We start from the raw sequence: 19,760 nt of genomic DNA, 5'->3' as shown, positions 1-19,760 counted from the left end.
TATCCAGGAAACTTAGTGTTCTGTGGCCCCGGAGGGCAGGGGACCAGGTGTTGACGAGCAGATCTGAGGTTGGCCGCAACTTTTCCCCATAGCTCTGCTTCAGCCAGTGCCCTGGGAATGCCTCCCAACCCCACACCTGTCCTGTTGGCCCAGGTGAGCTCCATGCCATGTGACATTTCTGCTGGGGGCCACCTGGTGAGTATGTGTTGAATAGAGAACTGTGTAGCCCCTTCACAGAGCTTCCAGGGCTTCTGTGCTCTCCAAACCTGTCTGGGCTCAAGGGACCTTCTCAGGGTGTGATGTGTTGGTGGCTGGGTTGAGCCCCTGTCCCGGAGTGTAGGACTCAGGCAAGGACAATGTTCTGGACTCATAGAAGTGGTGTGGGGTGAGTGAAAGGAACAGGAGTTTTGGGGTCAGAAATGCGGGTTCCAGCCTGGCATTGTCCCCATGAGCACGGGCTGCAGGCTCCCCAAGGCCTCAGTTTCTACAATGGTGAAAGAGTGCCAGAGACTGCAGTATGCATTTGAAAAGCATCCAGGGATGGCAGGGGTCCGGGTGTGGACCAGCCTTCATGAATACAGAGGGTGTGACCTTGACCATTGTGAAAAGGAAATAAAATCTCAAGACTCCAAACTCATTATGCCAAAAAGAAAAGTTGAGCTGGGAAGCTGAGTCATGGAAAATAATAATAATAATAAAAAAGAATGAAAGTCGTGCCTTTCCTTTTGTTTCTGAACTGATAGCAGCAGCAGATAGGCCAAGTCTCCCTAGGTGGCCTCCTTCACCCTGACAATATAAATTAACAGCCCGGTCTTCATGGCACGGGGCAAAATGAGACAAAAGAATGTGTATTTCACAGCTGTTGGATGAAATGTTGTGTAAATATCTGTCAGATGCATTTGGTCTAAAGTGCTTTTTAAATTGAATGCTTCTTTGTTGATTTTCTGTCCAGATTATCTGTTCAGTGCTGAAAGTGGTGTTGAAGTTCTCAACTACCATTGTATTGGGATCTATCTCTTCCTTTCTTCTGCTTGATCAAATCTGCTGTTGAAGCTCATCACTGTATTTCTAAATTTTATTCATTGAATTCTTCACCTGCAGAATTTTAGTTTTGTTCTCTTTTATTTCTATCTCTGTTGAATTTTTGGTTCATACTGTAAATTACTTTCCTGAATTCATTGAATTGTTTATCTGTTTTCTTGTATCTTGTATCTTATTGAGTTCTCTGAAGATCAAAGTTATCTGAAGACCATTATTTTGAATTCTTTTTCCAGCAATATATTGATTTCTTTTTCATTGAGGTCTATTAATGAGAGTCATGTTCCTTTGGTGGTGTCATATTTCCTTGCTTTCTCTTGTTTATTGTGTTCCTGCATTGATGTCTGTGCATCTGGTGAAACAGTCACCTCTTCCAAACTTTCAAGAGTGGGATTTTAGAAAAAGAATTTCACCTGCAGTTGGGTTTAGTGTTTTGGTTGGGAAAGTGTGATGACTCTGTTTCTGAATAGGTGCAGTGGCATTGCCTCCGTGCATCTTCTTCAACTGCATTCAGCCTCAGCAATAACTGTGGGCACTTCAGTGGCCTAGGCTGTAGACGTTTGTGGATGTAGCAGTGGCATAGGTTTTTAGTGTACTCAGTGTCCAGGGCTTTTGGAGTCCTCCTCTTCTTGTTTCCCCACAATGAGGAGACTTAGTCAAGGGGCTCTCTCTCGGTGGCAGGTCTAATGTGACCAATGTGCAGCTGCAATGGTGCTGGGTTCCAGGTGCAGAAAATTAGAGTAGCTGTGCAGCTGGGGTCCTAGTCTCCTGGTTTCAAGAATCTACTGTGGCACCTGGGTCTTGGGGTGTAGGTTCAGTTTCTGTGGCAAGGTTGGATTAGGTTGCTCACAGTGCTAGGATCTGTGACTTTGAGGCACCCCTTAACAGTTTTTGCTCAAGGGGTCAGGTTGCAGCTGTGAGTCTATTCCTCGGGGGTGCATCATTGGTCCAACTCGGGGAAAGAAGGGGTGTTCTGGAGGTGTGGACCTGGGGGGTAGGGGATGGCTGCAATTTGGGAAACTGAGCCAATAGGGCACAATGTAAACTTTGGTCCCAGGGGATGAGGCACTGTGTGGTATTGACTGTAGACCCTAGAATGGTGGGGCTCAGCAGGATCCCAGACTCTGTGAGACCAGGTACAGTGGCAGCAGGTATCCCAGGATGGCAGAGCATAGCTGTAATTTGGGCCTTGGTAGGGGGCAGGCAGGGAACAGCACAGTGCTGATTCTACTTCCCAGGGAGAGGGTGCCTCAGCAGCTCAGACTCTAGGGGCCTAGGCAAGCTCCAGGGAAGCAGGGCACCACAGCTGTTTGCCCTGTCAGGTGAGATGTCTCAGCTTAGCCACTGCTCTGTTTCCCTGGGACATAGGGTGCTATATCAGCTCAGCCTTGGGATGTGCTGCTGCTCAGCTTAAGCCAGGGCACTGATTCCCTAGAGGGTGATGTGTGGCTTCAGCTCAGGCCTTCTCCACTGTAAGGGAAGGCCTGCATTTACGTATCGGTGGGTGTGATTGTTCTGAGTGTTCCAGGCACCATTTCCGTAGGATACAGGTTGCTGCTTCAGCCTAGGTACTACAGCGTGTGACCTTCTGGGTGGCCAAGGCATTATTTCCTGGGATGCAGGGTGATGCTTCAATGTAGACACTAGAAAGGCATGATTCCTCTGCATGGCCAAAGTCCTGTTTTGCTAGGAGACAAGAAACTGCTTTAGCTTCGACTCAAAGGGTTGGGGGAGGGGTGGGTGGAGCTGATCCACTTGACTCTGTGAGGAAGGGTTTAATAGATGCCCATACCTTGACTTGGAGACATCGGGCCACTAGTCTGGGTTGTTCGGTGGCAGCTTAGCTTCAGGGATGAAGGGGAGCTGTGGCTACTGACTCCTCGAGTAAGACACACTCCAACCATAGTTCCTTTTCCCGTGTAGTGAAGCAGTAGCCATGTGGGAGTGGGGTACGGTGTCAGCACCTTTTTTGGGGAGCACAGCTGTGTGGCCTCCCAGCAACTCCCTCTAGTGCAAACTGCAGGGGACCGCAGTGGCGAGGTCTGCAGGTGTCCAGGGTGTTAGTGGGTGCCGCTGGGATCCTCTTGCTTACCTCCTCATGTCAGAAGTTCCTCCGGATTCCCAGATAATCCTGGTTGGGCGAAGGAGTAGTGGAGGCCGTGTGTTTCCTTCTGTTGTCTATGTGGCCAGCCCACATCTCTGTGCGTATCAGGATTTCTGTTACTCCTCTGATGGACTCAGTGCTCTTCCTCAGTTATTTTCATTAAAATAGAGTTGTGTAGTCACTGTTCTGGCTGTCTTTATGAGGATGATGAGCACTAGCAGCTTCTAGTTGGCCCTTTATTAGATTTAAGGCTCAAGATTCATCCTCCTCAGTTAATGCTCCATCTTCCAGGCCCACTGGGGTGGCCCCACGCTCTGGGCCATGGTGGCCACAGCAGCCCCAACAGCCTCCTCACCTGTGGCTCTGATCTCAAAGTCTCTCTTTCTTTATTTTGTCTGGTCTCATTTTTTTTTTTTTTTGCATGCCAGTCTTTACTTTTAAATGATTATTACTACACTGAGTAATAAGATGTAACAAGTTCTTGAATTCTATCATCTAGTAATTTTGATTAAGAAGCTGAAGCAATTATACTAGTGGTATTCACTGTTCTAGTTATTAGCAGGAATGGACTACTTTAAGGCTGGCTGATGCTTCACACAGGTTACGAAAACTACTACTTTTTCGTAGATAAAGCCCCTGACCTTCAAAAAAGCATTAAGGAGAAAATGATTTAATTCCTTCCTTTCTTCAAAGGATTGTTTTGTTTTTTCTTTTAAACTTGATATAAGAAAGAAAAAGTCAACAGTGATATATATATTTGTGCATGTATACATATATGTATGTATATATGTATATAGCTTGAGCCAAATTGCATAATAAAATAGACAATATTTACCCATTATATTCCTAAGAAACATGAGGTAAAAAGATGAAATCTTTAGAAAAGTTTTTTTTTGAGACAGGGTCTCACTCTAGCACCCAGGCTGGAGTGCAGTGGCATGATCTTGGCGCACTATAACCTCTGCCTTCTGGGCCCAAGTGATCCTCCTGCCTCACCCTTCCAAGTAGCTAGGACTATAGGCATGTACCACCAAATCTGGCTAATTTTATATTTTATTGTCGAGACACGATCTCACTATGTGGTTCAGGCTGGTCTCAAACCCCTGAGCTCAAGCCATCTGCCCGCCTTGGCTCCCGAAAGTGCTGGGATTACAGGCGTGAACCACCATGCCCAGCCTAGATAAATTCTAAGTCTGTACAAAGAAACTAGATTTGTTTCTCTCCAAAAAGTGAATGGGTCTACTATATAATAAGTTAATGTCTTCTTCTAAGAATGTAACTAGAGCTTCTTATTCCATGAGGGCATCTAAAATGCCAATCCATGGAACAGGTGCTTCTCTTTTCCTATCCATTTATGCGATAGTTTTCAGGGATTTCTGGCTGGATGCCTCAGACAAAGGCCAAAAGTTGATCTAAGACTTCTTCCCTGCTCTGCTGGAAGTAGGTCTGGAGGATGGTCATCCTGGGTCTGTGAGATCCTAGTGCTGCAGCTTCCTTGGCCTTGAACTGTTTCTCCTTCTGCAGGCAGTGCTGTTCAATTTCAGCCTGAGCTGCTTCTTTGGGCTGCTTCAGCCTCTGCTTCTTTTGCTTGTGGGCCCAGGACACCTTCTTGGTAGCCTGCTTCTCGGCCTGCAGCAGCTGCTGGATCGCCTGTGACTGACTGGCCATGGCCGTGGTGACTCTGAGACCGAGGTGAGCAGCCCACATCCGCTTGAAGGGCCCTTGGGTCAGCTGACCCAGCCACCTCAGCACTTCCCTCTTCAGCTGGTCTCTCTCTTCTCACATTTTACTGTAAGCTGCAAGGAGAAATCAGGAATGCCTTCAACAATTTTCTTAGGAACTTCCTCAGCTAAACATCTAAGTTCATCATGTATAATTTCTACTTTCCACAAGACGGGAGAAGACAGTTCAGCCAAGCGCTTTGCCACTTTTTAACAAGGGTCACCTTTTTTCTAGTTTTCGATAACACGTTCCTCACTTCTGTCTGGAGCCTCATCAGAGGCACCTTTAACATTCACATTTCTAGCAACATTCTGTTTGTGACAATTCATGTATTCTCTAAGATGACAGATGTTTTCTCTACAGCTCTCCTCTTTCTTTCTGAGCCCCCACTGGGATCACCTTTAATGTCCAAATTTCTACCAATAGTCTTCAAAGAAACCTAAGCTTTTTCTAACACACACCTCAGAACTCTTCCAGCCTCTACCCCTTACTGAATTCCACATTTTTGCTACTTGTGACCCCTGGGTTCACTGAAAACTTACTGCTCACTTCTGATTCTTCAGTTTCTCTTTTGGCAACATGCACAAAGTGGCCTGGTCTTGTTCAACCCAGTTCTAGGCCTGTTATCTTGTAATTCCGGGGCAGCCTCAGCCAAATCCTGGGCTCAGCTGGTGTGATTGGGCCTCCCAGCCCTGTACCCTGAGGGCGCTTGGGCTTCACTGGGAGAGCCCTACCAAGTATCTTTCAGTACCGTGCATGTCACTCAATGTCACCCCTAAAGATTTGGGGGTGAGCAATAACATGGAGTTCCTGATATGATTTAGATGTTTGCCCCCTCCAAATTCCATATTGAAATATGATCCCCAGTGTTGGAGATGGGGCCTGGTGGGAGGTGTTTGGGTCATGGGGGCAGATCTCTCATGAATGGTTTGGTGCCATCCCCTTGGTGATGGGTGATTTCTCACTGTATTAGTTCATACAAGAGCTGGTTGTTTAAAAAAGCCTGATGCCTCCTTCTTATCTCTCTTTCTCCCTCTCTCACCATTCTCACCGTGTGACATGCTGGCTCCTATTTTTTTTTTTTTTTATACTTTAAGTTCTAGGGTACACGTGCACAATGTGCAGGTTTGTTACATAAGTATACATGTGCCATGTTGGTGTGCTGCACCCATTAACTCGTCATTTACATTAGGTATATCTCCTAATGCTATCCCTCCCCCCCACCACAATAGGACCTGGTGTGTGATGTTTCCCTTCCTGTGTCCAAGTGATCTCATTGTTCAATTCCCACCTATGAGTGAGAACATGTGGTATTTGGTTTTCTGTTCTTGCGATAGTTTGCTAAGAATGATGGTTGGGTTGATTCCAAGTCTTCGCTATTTTGAACAGTGCCGCAATAAACATACGTGTGCATGTGTCTTTATAGCAGCATGACTTATAATCCTTTGGGTATATCCGCAGTAATGGGATGGCTGGGTCAAATGGTATTTCTAGTTCTAGATCCTTGAGGAATCGCCACACTGTTTTCCACAATGGTTGAACTAGTTTACATCCCACCAACAGTGTAAAAGTGTTCCTATTTCTCCACATCCTCTCTAGCACCTGTTGTTTCCTGAGTTTTTAATGATTGCCATTCTAACTGGTGTGAGATGGTATCTCATTGTGGTTTTGATTTGCCTTTCTCTGATGGCGAGTGATGATGAGCATTTTTTCATGTGTCTGTTGGCTGTATGAATGTCTTCTTGTGAGAAGTGTTTGTTCATATCCTTTGCCCACTTTTTGATGGGGTTGTTTGTTTGTTTTTTTTTGTAAATTTGTTTGAGTTCTTTATAGGTTCTGGATATTAGCCCTTTGTAAGATGAGTAGATTGCAAAAATTTTCTCCCATTCTGTAAGTTGCCTGTTCACTCTGATGATAGTTTCTTTTGCTGTGCAGAAGTTCTTTAGTTTGATTAGATCCCATTGTCAATTTTGGCTTTTGTTGCCGTTGCTTTTGCTGTTTTAGACATGAAGTCGTTGCCCATGCTTATGTCCTGAATGGTATTACCTAGGTTTTCTTCTAGGGTTTTTATGGCTTTAGGTCTAACATTTAAGTCTCTAATCCATCTTAAATTAATTTTCATATAGGGAGTTAGGAAAGGATCCAGTATCAGCTTTCTACTCATAGCTAGCCAATTCTCCCAGTATCTTTTATTAAATAGGGAATCCTTTCCCCATTTCTTCCTTTTGTCAGGTTTGTCAAAGATCAGATGGCTGTAGATGTGTGACATTATTTCTGAGGGCTCTGTTCTGTTCCATTGGTCTATATCTCTGTTTTGGTACCAGTACCATGTTGCTTTGGTTACTGTAGCCTTGTAGTATAGGTTGAAGTCAGGTAGCGTGATGCCTCCAGCTTTGTTCTTTTGGCTTAGGATTGTCCTGGCAATGTGGGCCCTTTTTTGATTCCACACGATCTTTAAAGCAGTTTTTTCCAATTCTGGGAAGAAAGTCATTGGTAACTTAATGGTCATGGCATTGAATCTATAAATTACTTTGGGCAGTATGGCCATTTTCACGATATTGATTCTTCCTATCCATGAGCATGGTATGTTCTTCCATTTGTTTGTGTCCTCTTACTTCACTGAGCAGTGGTTTGTAGTTCTCCTTGAAGAGGTCCTTTACATCCCTTGTAAGTTGGATTCCTAGGTATTTTATTCTCTTTGAAACTATTGTGAATGGGAGTTCATTTATGATTTGGCTCTCTGTTTGTCTGTTACTGGTGTGTAAGAATGCTTGTGATTTTTGCACATTGATTTTGTATCCTGAGACTTTGCAGAAGTTGCTTATCAACTTAAGGAGATTTTGGGCTGAGACAATGGGGTTTTCTAAATATACAATCATATCATCTGCAAACAGGGACAATTTGACTTCTTCTTTTCCTAACTGAATACTCTTTATTTCTCTCTCTTGCCTGATTGCCCTAGCCAGAACTTCCAACACTATGTTGAATAGGAGTGGTGAGAGAGGGCATCCCTGTCTTGTGCCAATTTTCAAAGGAAATGCTTCCGGTTTTTGCCCATTCAGTATGATATTGGCTGTGGGTTTGTCATAAATAGCTCTTATTATTTTGAGATACGTTCCATCAATACCGAATTTATTGAGAGTTTTTAGCATGCAGGGCTGTTGAATTTTGTTGAAGGCCTTTTCTGCATCTATTGAGATAATCATGTGGTTTTTGTCTTTGGTTCTGTTTATATAGTGGTTTACGTTTATTGATTTGTGTATGTTGAACCAGTCTTGCATCCCAGGGATGAAGCCCACTTGATCATGGTGGATAAGCTTTTTGATGTGCTGCTGGATTCGGTTTGCCAGTATTTTATTGAGGATTGTTGCATCGATGTTCATCAGGGATATTGGTCTAAAATTCTCTTTTTTTTTGTTGTATCTCTGTCAGACTTTGGTATCAGGATGATGTTGGCTTTGTAAAATGAGTTAGGGAGGAATTCCCTCTTTTTCTAGGCTTGGGAGAGTATAAGTGTCCAGGAAATTACCATTTCTTCTAGGTTTTCTAGTTTATTAGCATAGAAGTGTTTATAGTATTCTCTGATGGTAGTTTGTATTTCTGTGGGGTTGGTGGTGATATCTCCTTTATCATTTTTTATTGCATCTATTTGATTCTTCTCTCTTTTCTTCTTTATTAGTCTTGCTAGCGGTCTATCAATTTTGTTGATCTGTTCAAAGAACCAGCTCCTGGATTCATTGATTTTTTTGGAGGGTTTTTGTGTCTCTATCTCCTTCAGTTCTGCTCTGATCTGTTATTTCTTGCCTTCTGGTAGCTTTTGAATGTGTTTGCTCTTGCTTCTCTAGTTCTTTTAATTGTGATGTTAGGGCGTCAATTTTAAATGTTTCCTGCTTTCTCTTGTGGGCATTTAGTGCTATAAATTTCCCTCTACACACTGCTTTAAATGTGTCCCAGAGATTCTGGTATGTTGTATCTTTGTTCTCATTGGTTTCAAAGAACATCTTTATTTCTGCCTTCATTTCGTTATGTACCCAGTAGTCATTCAGGAGCAGGTTGTTCAGTTTCCATGTAGTTGAGCGATTTTGATTGAGTTTCTTAGTCCTGAGTTCTAGTTTGATTGCACTGTAGTCTGAGAGAGAGTTTGTTATAATTTCTGTTCTTTTACATTTGCTGAGGAGTGCTTTACTTCCAACTATGTGGTCAATTTTGGAATAAGTGTGATGTGGTGCTGAGAAGAATGTATATTCTGTTGATTTGGGGTGGAGAGTTCTGTGGATGTCTAGTAGGTCCACCTGGTGCAGAGTTGAGTTCAATTCCTAGATATCCTTGTTAACTTTCTGTCTCATTGATCTGTCTAATGTTGACAGTGGGGTGTTAAAATCTCCCATTATTATCGTATGGGGGTCTAAGTCTCTTTGTAAGTCTCTAAGGACTTGCTTTATGAATCTGGGTGCTCCTGTATTGGATGCATATATATTTAGTATAGTTAGCTCTTCTTGTTGGATTGATCCCTTTACCATTATGTAGTGGCCTTCTTTGTCTCTTTTGATCTTTGTTGGTTTAAAGTCTGTTTTATCAGAGACTAGGATTGCAACCTCTGCTTTTTTTTGTTCTCCATTTGCTTGGTAGATCTTCCTCCATCCTTTTCTTTTGAGCCTATGTGTGTCTCTGCATGTGAGATGGGTCTCCTGAATACAGCAAACTGATGGGTTTTGACTCTTTATGCAGTTTGCCAGTCTGTGTCTTTTAATTGGAGCATTTAGTCCATTTACATTTAAGGTTAATATTTTTATGTGTGAACTTGATCCTGTCATGATATTAGCTGGTTATTTTGCTCGCTACTTGATGCAGTTTCTTCCTAGCATCAATGGACTTTACATTTTGACATGTTTTTGCAATGGCTTGTACCTATTGTTCCTTTCCATGTTTGGTGCTTCCTTCAGGATCTCTTGTAGGGCAGGCCTGGTGGTGACCAAATGTCTAAGCATTTGCTTGTCTGTAAAGGATTTTATTTCTCCTTCACTTATGAAACTTAGTTTGGCTGGATATGAAATTCTGGTTTGAAAATTCTTTTCTTTAAGAATGTTGAATATTGGCCCTGACTCTCTTCTGACTTGGAGAGTTTCTGCTGAGAGATCTACTGTTAGTCTTCCCTTCCCCCTTGCGCTTCCCAGGTGAGGCGATGCCTCGCCCTGCTTCAGCTCTCACTGGTCGAGCTACACCCACGGAGCAGCGCCAACTGTCCGACACACCCCAGTGAGATGAACCCGGTACCTCAGTTGAAAATGTAGAAATCACCCATCTTCTGTGTCGCTCACGCTGGGAGCTGAAGGCTGGAGCTGTTCCTGTTTGGCCATCTTGGGCATGCCCTCCTTAACAAGAATTTATTTTATATTTCCAAATAGCTAGAAGAGAAGATTTGAAATGTTCCCAACACAAAGAAATGATAAATTTTGAGATGATGGATATTTTAACTACCCCGATTTGATCACTACACATTCTAGGCATGTATCAAAATATCATGCATACCCCATCAGTACATTAATATAAAATTATTATGTGTCCACAAAAATAATCAATTAAAAATTAGGTTATCTATGAAAGAGGCCATGGATGGAAAGGCCATATTGCCAGTCAGACCTTGGCCATCCTCCTCGTCATCCAAAACCTTTCTTGGTGTCCAGTCTTGTTTGGGCTCTAGAAGAAGTCAGCTTTTCCACTCCTTCCCTGTGATTTTTGGATATTCTCTATTCTTTAAAATTTTTGCTTACAAAACCACCAATTCTCTGACCTAACCTCTTTTCTCTGGTTAATTAATGAAGGGAGCTAATAGTAGCCAACAAACTCTTAATACTCGATTTTGCCATCTCTTACCCTAGAGCTGCAGTCTGAATAGGCAGGGACTCTGCCTTCCAAAGTTTAATAACTGATTTATTAAGGCATGACAAGCGTCTGCAGCCCTCCAGCCTGACACCAGGTTCCTCACTAACTGCCCGTCATCTTCTAAGGCAAGTTTTTTATTTTATTTTTTTGAGCTAGAGTCTCACTTTGTTGCCTAAGCTGGGGTGCAGTGGTATGATCTCAGCTCGCTGCAGCCTCCACTTCTGCAGGCTCAGGTGATCCTTCCACCTCAGCCTCCCTGGTGGCTGGGACTACAGGTATCTGTCTCCATGCTTGGCTAATTTTTAATTTTTTTCTAGAGATGGAATTTTGCTTTGTTGCCCGGGCTGATCTTGAATTACTGGGTTCAAGTGATCCTCCTGCCTCGGCCTCCCAAAGTGCTGGGATTACAGGCATGAACCACATAATATTATTTTTTGTTACAGCATCACATCTCTTCAAGGTACTGTTTGACTTATTCACATTACTCATTGAACAGAACTGGTAACAGTTCTCCATCCACATGTGATGGCACTGGGAAACACAGTCTAACAGGAGTCCAAAGGAAGGAGAAAAACAGGTATGGATGAGTTGTTGTCATCTTTTTCAAAGATTCCTTACCTTTGACATTGACAGTGTAAAATCTAATGTTAATGAAATAATAGCAAATGAAATCCAACCATGTATAAAAAATAATATACCCATTGAGATTTATCCCAGGTATGCAAATGTGATGGCTGATTTTACTTGTCAACTTGGCTAGGTTTTGGAACCCAATATTTGGTCAAACATCAGTCTGGATGTTGTGAAGTTACTTTTTTTTTTTGGACAGGATTAACATTTAAGTTGTTAGACTTTAAGTAAAGCAGATCATCCTCCAAAATGTGGGTGGGCCTCATCCAATCAGCTGAAGACCATAAGAAAAGACAGACTGAGGTCCCCTGAGGAAGATGGAATTGTGCCTCCAGATTATATTTGGACTCAAGCTGGAACATCATCTTTTCCCTAGCTCAGCTTCCACACTGTGGATTTGATTTGGACTTGCCAGCCTCCCCACCCACGTGAACCAATTCCTTAAAATTTCTCTCTTTCTCTCTCTCTCTCTCTCTCACACACACACACACACAAACACACACACACACACACACACACACACACACCCCCTATCCTATTAGTTCTGTTTATCTGGAGAACTCTCAGTAATACAAACAAGGCTGATTGGACATTCAAAGTCAATTAATATAAGCTTTCCCCTTAAAAGTCAATTAACATATTCCATCTCTGGAAGAGATTAAAGAAAACTCATGTGGTCATATCAATAGAAAACAAAAAAGTATTTGACAAAATACAACTCCGTTCATCATAAAAACTCTCAGCAAACTTTGAATAAAGGGGAATACCCTCAAATTGATAAAGGACATCTACAAAAAACCTGCTACTAACATCATACTTCATGGTGAGAAGCAACAGGTGAGCAGGTCCCCTTACCGCTCCCAATTAACACCATGCTGGAAGTCCTAGCTAATGTGTTGAAACATGAAAAGAAAGTATAAGATACACAGATTGGAGGAGAAGAAATAAAGCTGCATTTGTCATCAGATGACATGATATCTATGCAGAAAATCCCAAATAATCGACCAAAAACCTCCTGGAACTAATAAGTGATTATAGCAATGATATAGTTTGGATATTTGTTCCTGCCCAAATCTCATGTTGAAATGTAATCCTCAATGCTGGAGGTGGGGCCTGCTGGGAGGTGTTTTAGTCATGGGGCGGATCCTCATGAATGGCTTGGGCCAGCCCGTTGGTGATGAGTGAGCTCTCGCTCAGAGTTCAGACGAGATCTAGTCGTTAGTAGTGTGTTCCACCTCCCCCTCCACAGAGTCTCTTTCTTGCTTCTGCTTCGGCCATGTGATATGGCTTCTGCCACTTTGCTGTTTGCCATGATTGGAAGCTTCCTGAGGCCTCCCTAGAAGCAGAGGCTGCCATGCTTTCTGTACAGCCTGTAGAACCATGAGCCAATTAGACCTCTTTTTTTTTTTTTTTAAATAAATTACCCAATCTCAAGTATTTCTTTATAGCAATGCAAGCATGTCCTAACAGCATATTTGAAGGATGTTAAGTTTACCAGGCAAAAGCCATTTTTCTCCCCTGTATACCAGCAATGAACAATTGGGATTTAAAGTGGAAAACCGAATACTATTTATATTAGTACCAGAAACTGAAATACTTGGGTGTAAATCTAATAAAACATATACAAGATATATATTAGGAAAACTATAAAACTCTGAAGAAATGAAAGAAGATCTAAATCAGTCGACAGATATTCCACATTCATGAAAAGAAAGACAATATTCTTAAGATGTCAGTTCTTCCCAACTTTATCTATAGATTTAACACAATCCTAATCAAATGCCCACCATTTTATTTTGTGGATGTTGGCAAACTGATTCTACAGTTTATATGGAAAGGGAAAATACCCGGAGGAGACAGCACAATATTGACAAACAACAAAGTTAGTGTACTGACTCTTCCCAACTTTTATGCAAGACTTACTGTAAAGCCACAATAATCAGGACAGTGTGGAATTGGTGAAAGGATAGACAAATAAATTGACAGAACAAAATTGTCTGAAAATAGACCCCCATAAACATAGTCAACTGATCTTCAACAAAAGAGCAAAGGGAGTTCAATGGAAAAAACCTCATCTTTTCACTAAGCGGCACCAAAGCAAAAAAAAAAAAAAAAAGGGTATCTAGAGACAGGCCTTATAGGCCCTATGCTTTTCACAAAAATTAACTCAAAGTGGATCACAGGCCCAAATGTACAGCATAAAACTATGAAACTTTTAGAAGACAATAGGAGAAAATCCAGATGACCTTGGGCTGTCAATGAGTTTTTAGATATAATACAAAAAGCACAATTTGTAGAAATAGAAAAATTAGTTAACTGAGTTTTATTAAAATGAAAAAATGTCTACATGTGAAAGACACTGTCAAGAGAATGAAAAAGTCAGGCCACAGACAGGGAGGAGAAAATGTATATCTGATAAACGACTTGTATCTAAGCACTTAAAGAACCATTATTAAATTTAAACAATAAGAAAACAAACAACCCAATTAAAACATAGGCAAAAGATCTGAACAGACACCTCACCAAAGGAGGCTTGTAGATGGCAAATAAGCACATGAAAATATGCTCCACGTGCTGTGCCATTGGGATGGCAAATTAAAACAACAATGAGGTACCACAACCAGCTACTAGAGTGGAGAAAATCCCAAACAAAACAAATGAAACAAAAAACTCTCAACGCCGAATGCTGTGGAGGATGTGGGGCAAAAAGAACTCTCTTTCATTGCTTGAGATGAAGTTTTAGTTCATCAACTTTCAGGCTTTTATCTTTCATAATATATGCTTTTAAGGCTATCAGTTTTCCTCTAAGCACTGTTTAGGCTGCATCTCACCATGTTTTCATATGTAATATTTCCCTTATCATTCAGTTAAAAATATTTTAAACTTATTTTAATTTTAACGTTTCCATTATGATTTCTCCTTTAGCTTCAGGGTTATTTAGTAGTTTATATCTTACTTTCCAAACATATATGTATTTTAACTTACCTCTTTGCTATTTATTTCTGACTTAGCACTGTGGTCACATCATCACTAAATACTTTCAGTCTTTCAAAAGGTGTTAAATCTTCCTTTGTGGTCATAAATGGTATAAATTGTGAATATTCCACCTGGCTTGAAATGAAGGTGCATTCTGTAGCTGCTCTTTCTAAGATCTGTATATGCCTAGTAGATCGAATTTATTGATCATATTGTTCAAATTAAGCTCATTTTCCTTATCTTTTTTTCTGCTGTTTAGTCAGGAGAATTTTAATTGACCTGCCTTCAAGTTCACTGATTATTCTACCTGCTCAAGTTTCATCTTGATCCTGTGGTGAAGTTTTCATTTTAGTTACAGTACTTTGCATTTCAAGAATTCTATTTGGCCCTGTTTTATAATTTCTATCTCTTTATTGATATTCTCTAGTTCTGAGGCATTGTTCTCCTGGTTTTCTTTAGCTCTTTGAGAATATTTAAGACAGTTGATTTAATGTCTTTGTCTAGTAAATCCACAGTCTGGGCTTCCTTAGGGAAAGTTTCTGTTAATTTACCTTTTCCTGTGAAAGGGTCATACTTCTTGTTTTTCTGCATGTCTCGTACTTCTTTGTTAAAAACTGGAAAATTTGAATAAATATTATAATATGGGAGACTAGGTTCTTTTTCTCCCTAGGGTTTGTTGTTGCTGCTCGTTATGTGTTACAGTTGTTTAGTGACTTTTCTAAACTACTTTTGTAAAGACTTTTGTAAAGACCTTTGTCATATGTGGCCACAGAAATCTTTGTTATGTTAGTTTCGTGGTCAGCTAGTGTTTTGACAGACTTTCTTAAATTCCTTAAGCCAAAAGAAAGAAAGAAAGAAAGAAGGAAAGAAAGAAAGAAACACAAAGAGAAAGAAGACCCTCCTGTTCTTTGCAGGCTGGCTCTGGGTTACTTAGAGCACTGCTGCAACACTTAGCCAGGTCATTTACAACTCTGCCTTAGCTTTTACTTCCTGCTCATGTGAAGCCTAACCATCAGCCAGAGGTGAAAGCTTAGGGTGTTCTCAGGTCTCATCTGAGCATACATGTAGAAATACATGTGACTGTTTGAATTCCTTAGTATATGTGGGAGTTTTTTAAAGTTCTCATTTCCCCACATGTTTCCTTCCTTAGCCTTTTTCTTCCTAGGTGTTTGAGCCTGTCTACTGTTTTCCCCTTCTATTATCTGTTGACCTAGATGGTTGTGACAAGTAAATGCCTTTAAATACTTTCCATGTATGCTGCCCAGGAGGCTGTTCGATCCTGCAGAGAATTCTGTGTTTGTGTTTGTTGGGGGTAGGACACGGGGGAGGGAGGGCAGGGGCAGGGTGAGCAAAACAAAGGCAAGCTCCTGAGCTGATCCCTCAGAGAGCTGTCAGATAGGTCGAGATTCGCAAGCACAATTCTTTGATGACAACAGCTTTTTTACTCCCTCTGGCACCAGCAAACCACACTGGGAAGATGAGCTGCTGTTGCCCTGGATGCTTCTGAGCCAGGTCATGAGGAGTTTATAGGCAGGTAAGAAAATTCTACAATTCTCTTTTACCCAAATTTAGCAGTTTCTTTCTTCATTAAGCATCCTTTGTTTTAAGTTTTTGGTTATATTCTAGAGTTATGAAAAAATGAATTCTGTCAGTTTTTTGCCAGCTTAATTGTTGTTTTTGTGAAGGGACACGTTTTTGGAGCTGCCATTTTCAGTGACATTACTCCCAGACCATTTACATTTAATGTAAATACTGATATATTTGATCCTAAATCTCCTGTCTAGCAATGTGGTTTTAAAATTAATATAATTTTTAATTGACAAATCATAATTAGATATACTTATGGAGTTCAATGCAATGTTTTTTGTTTGTTTGTTTCTTTATTTCTTTGAGACGGAGTCTGGCTCTGTTGCCCAGGCTGGAGTGCGGTGGCATCATCTCAGCTCACTACAACCTCTGCCTCCCGGGTTCAAGTGATTCTCCTGCCTCAGCCTCCCAAGTAGCTTGGATTACAGGCATGTACCACTATGCCCAGATGATTTTTGTATTTTTAGTGGAGATTAGGTTTCACCATGTTGGCCAGGCTGGTCTTGAATTCCTGACCTCAAGTGATCCACCCACCTTGGCCTCCAAAAGTGCTGGGATTACAGGCGTGAGTCCCCGCACCTGGCCGCAATATTTTGATACATGTAAACAATGTGGAATGATTGAATAAAGCTAATTAATGTATCTGTTACCTCATTTACTTATTTTTTGTGGAGAGACCCTTTCAATTAACTCTCTCAGTTATCTCAAAATATACATTATTATTGAGTATAGTCACTCTGTCATGCAATAGATAGCTGCCAGCCTTGCTAGTCCTCCTTTAAAGCTACTGTGAGCTTCCCTGCCCTTGGCTACTTTTAAGGTAGCCTCTTTTTTTTTTTTTTTTTTCTGTATTCAGGAGTTTTATAATGTTATGGATGGATGTGGTTTCCTTTCCTTTTCTTTCCTTTCCTTTCCTTTTCTTTTTTTTTCTTCTTTTCTTCAGAGTCTTGCTGTCACCCAGGCTGGAGTGCAGGGGTGTGATCTTGGCTTACTGCAATCTCCACCTCCTGAATTCAAGAGATTCTCCCGCCTCAGCTTCCCAAGCAGCTGGAATTACAGGTGAGCATCACCACGCCAGGCTTATTTTTGTATTTTTACTAGAGAGAGAGGGTTTCACCATGTTGGCCAGGTTGGTCCGAAGCTCCTGTCCTCAAGTGATATGCCTGCCTCAGCCTCCCAGAGTGCTGAGATTGCAGGCATGAACCACCATGCCAGGCCCAGATGAGATTTTCTACGTATTTTATTCTATATGAATGATGGGGTGGATATTTCCTTAAGTTTAGAGAGATTTCTGCAATTGTCTCTTTAAAAATGTTTCTTCTTTTCTTTCTCACTTTTCCTTCTGGGACTCTTAACTACCTGTATGTTAGACCTTACCAGTGGACACTCTCTTCTTTTAACCCTCCAGTTCCATGCTTGTGTTTTTGTCTGTCCTTCATTCTAGATATTTTCTTCTGATCCAGCTTCTGGTTCACTAATTCTTTCTTCAGCTGTGTTAAGTCTGCTCTTAAACCCATCATGTGAGCTCTTAATTGTACACTTCTGTTCTAAAATTCTAAACTAAAAAAGATCTGTTATGTGTGTTTTATAGTTTTCAATTTATGATGAAATTTTCAGATTGCATTTAAACTCTTCAAACCTAGTAGCACTGTTATTTTATTAGTTTTAATATTTTATTTATTTTTATTCTTTTCAGGAGACAGGGCCTCACTCTGTCATCCAGGCTGGAGTGCAGTGATTCAATCACAGCTCCCTGTAGCCCCAAACTTCTGGCTCAAGCGATCATCCCACCTCAGCCTCTCAGATAGTGGGGGCTACAGATGTCTATCACTATGCCCAGGTAATTATTAAACATTTTTTGTAGAGATAGGGTCTTGCCATGTTGCCCAGGCTGGTCCCAAACCTCCTGCCTCCTGAAGTACTGGGATTACAAGTGTGAGCCACCCTGCCTGGCCTCTTACAGGATGAGGGTGGGTGGGGGAGGTGAAGAATAAAAAACTATATATTGGGTATAGTGTACACTACTTGGATGATGGGTTCCCTAAAATCTCAGAATTCACCACTATATAATTCATTCATGTAACCAAAAACTACTTGTATCCCCAAAGCTACCGAAGTAAAAAATATTAGGAAAGTCTTCATTTGATGATTCCCATAGCTGAGGTCTGGAGTCCCTGTTGATCTTCCGTTTTTGTTGTTCTTCCTCATGTTGCTTCATCTCCTTGTATGTGTGGTTCTTTGTGATTGTGTGCTGGATATTGTATTCAGAAGGATTGGGTTGAGCAATTGAGACTAAAGTGATGTTATAATTTTCCAGAGATGATTTTCATATGCTTCTGGCTGGTTCCTGGTGGAATTCAAAATCTGAGGTCAACTTAACCCAGTGGCAGAGGTTGAGCTTTTCTAAGGACCTGGATGACGTGCATCTGGTTGCAGTTCATGTGAGGGATGATTTCCTTCATCTTTGTTCCCATGAGGAAAGTCTATGGGTTTCTAATCCAAAGTACAGGGAGTTCCCAAGTGCCTTTCTCCTGGTGAGTTCTGGCTTCTGAGTTTTTTCTCCCCAGCTCTAAGATTGTCAGGATTTCTGCTGAGCTTCTCGCTGACTATCCCAGAATCAGCAAATGCTTTCGGGGGGTGGCTTAGGGGGAAGTGGCCACAAATGACAACTACTTTGGTGGCTATTATTCACCACTTTGATATCTCTCCATTACCTTCAGACAGATTTTTAAAGTATTTCTTTCAGATTTGCTAACTGGTCCGAGTTCCCTGTATGCCCTTAATAGAAGCAGACGTCTGCCATCTTTATAAGAATCACATTTTCTGTTTGTTGCTGTTCTATAGGAATAAAACGGATTTCTGTACATTGGCATTATAGCCAGTGATCTATTATATTTAATAATATATGTTTTTATTATTTGTAGTACTATTTTAAGTAATAACATTTAAATTATTGAATATTTTGGATTTTTGTTATTTTGAATTACTTTTGAATACTTTTGTATATTCTTCTGGATTTTTTCTGCTCTTCCACTGGGACCCTGCGTAGACACTGGTGGGTCCTGTGACTCCCCTCCTCAGCCCAGTGCCACTCACTTTCCTGTGGCTCCCAGGAAAACACACAACCCCTCCTCAAGTCCCTCCGAGGATCTGTCACCATAAAGTGAAGTCCAAGGCTGGAATCGGGCCGGTCTGGCCCCGTGCAGTCTGGCCTCAGGCCTGTCCTTCCAGCCCATTCCTTCCAGCCCATTCCTTCCCAAGCCCACTGGCCTTCCCACTGCTCTTGAACTTGGCAAGCACGTTTCTGGCCCGGACCCTTCCCCTCCTGCTCCGTCTGCCTGGGATGCATCTCCCAGTGGTCCATGTCCTCAAGGACACATTCTGGATGCCTGACATTGATGACCACACCCTCACGTGGCACTGTTGTCCTTTATGGAGCATTTATTTGTTTTTAATTGCTTTTTTTCCCTTCTGTTTTCTTTGTGATTGGGTTTTAATTGTATTATCCATTCCCCGCCAGGATCTTAGTGCTGCAGTGCAGGCACACTGCATGTGTCCACCTTAGCTCTTGCCTGGCACACAGTAGGTGTTCAAGGAACATCACATTGTAAGTTGCTTTCCATTGACGATTTGTGACTTTTAATAATCTCCATTATTAAATGGAGTTCTATTGGCTATTTGTGTCTGCAGCTTGCTAAACTGAACTCTTCTTCCCCATGTTCCACTGAAAACTTCTCCAAGGTTGAGTTTGTCTCATTCATCATTTTTTTTTTTTACATTCATTTACTTGGACTCCGTGAGAGTTAATTTTAGATGTTAA

General features: G+C 41.6%; 1 pseudogene and 1 gene segment (V, D, J or C); both read right to left on the bottom strand.

Moving 5' to 3' along the window:
• LOC112428039 (immunoglobulin heavy constant gamma 2-like) overlaps positions 1–19,760 on the bottom strand; it is a 163,762-nt gene that overhangs the window by 19,982 nt on the left and 124,020 nt on the right.
• Positions 4,497–4,810, bottom strand: LOC139364075 (V-type proton ATPase subunit G 1 pseudogene; annotated as a pseudogene).

This window comes from Macaca nemestrina, chromosome 7, assembly GCF_043159975.1.
Source record: "Macaca nemestrina isolate mMacNem1 chromosome 7, mMacNem.hap1, whole genome shotgun sequence".
Classification (NCBI taxonomy): Eukaryota; Metazoa; Chordata; class Mammalia; order Primates; family Cercopithecidae; genus Macaca; species Macaca nemestrina.
This window is presented reverse-complemented; position numbering and strand designations above follow the sequence as displayed.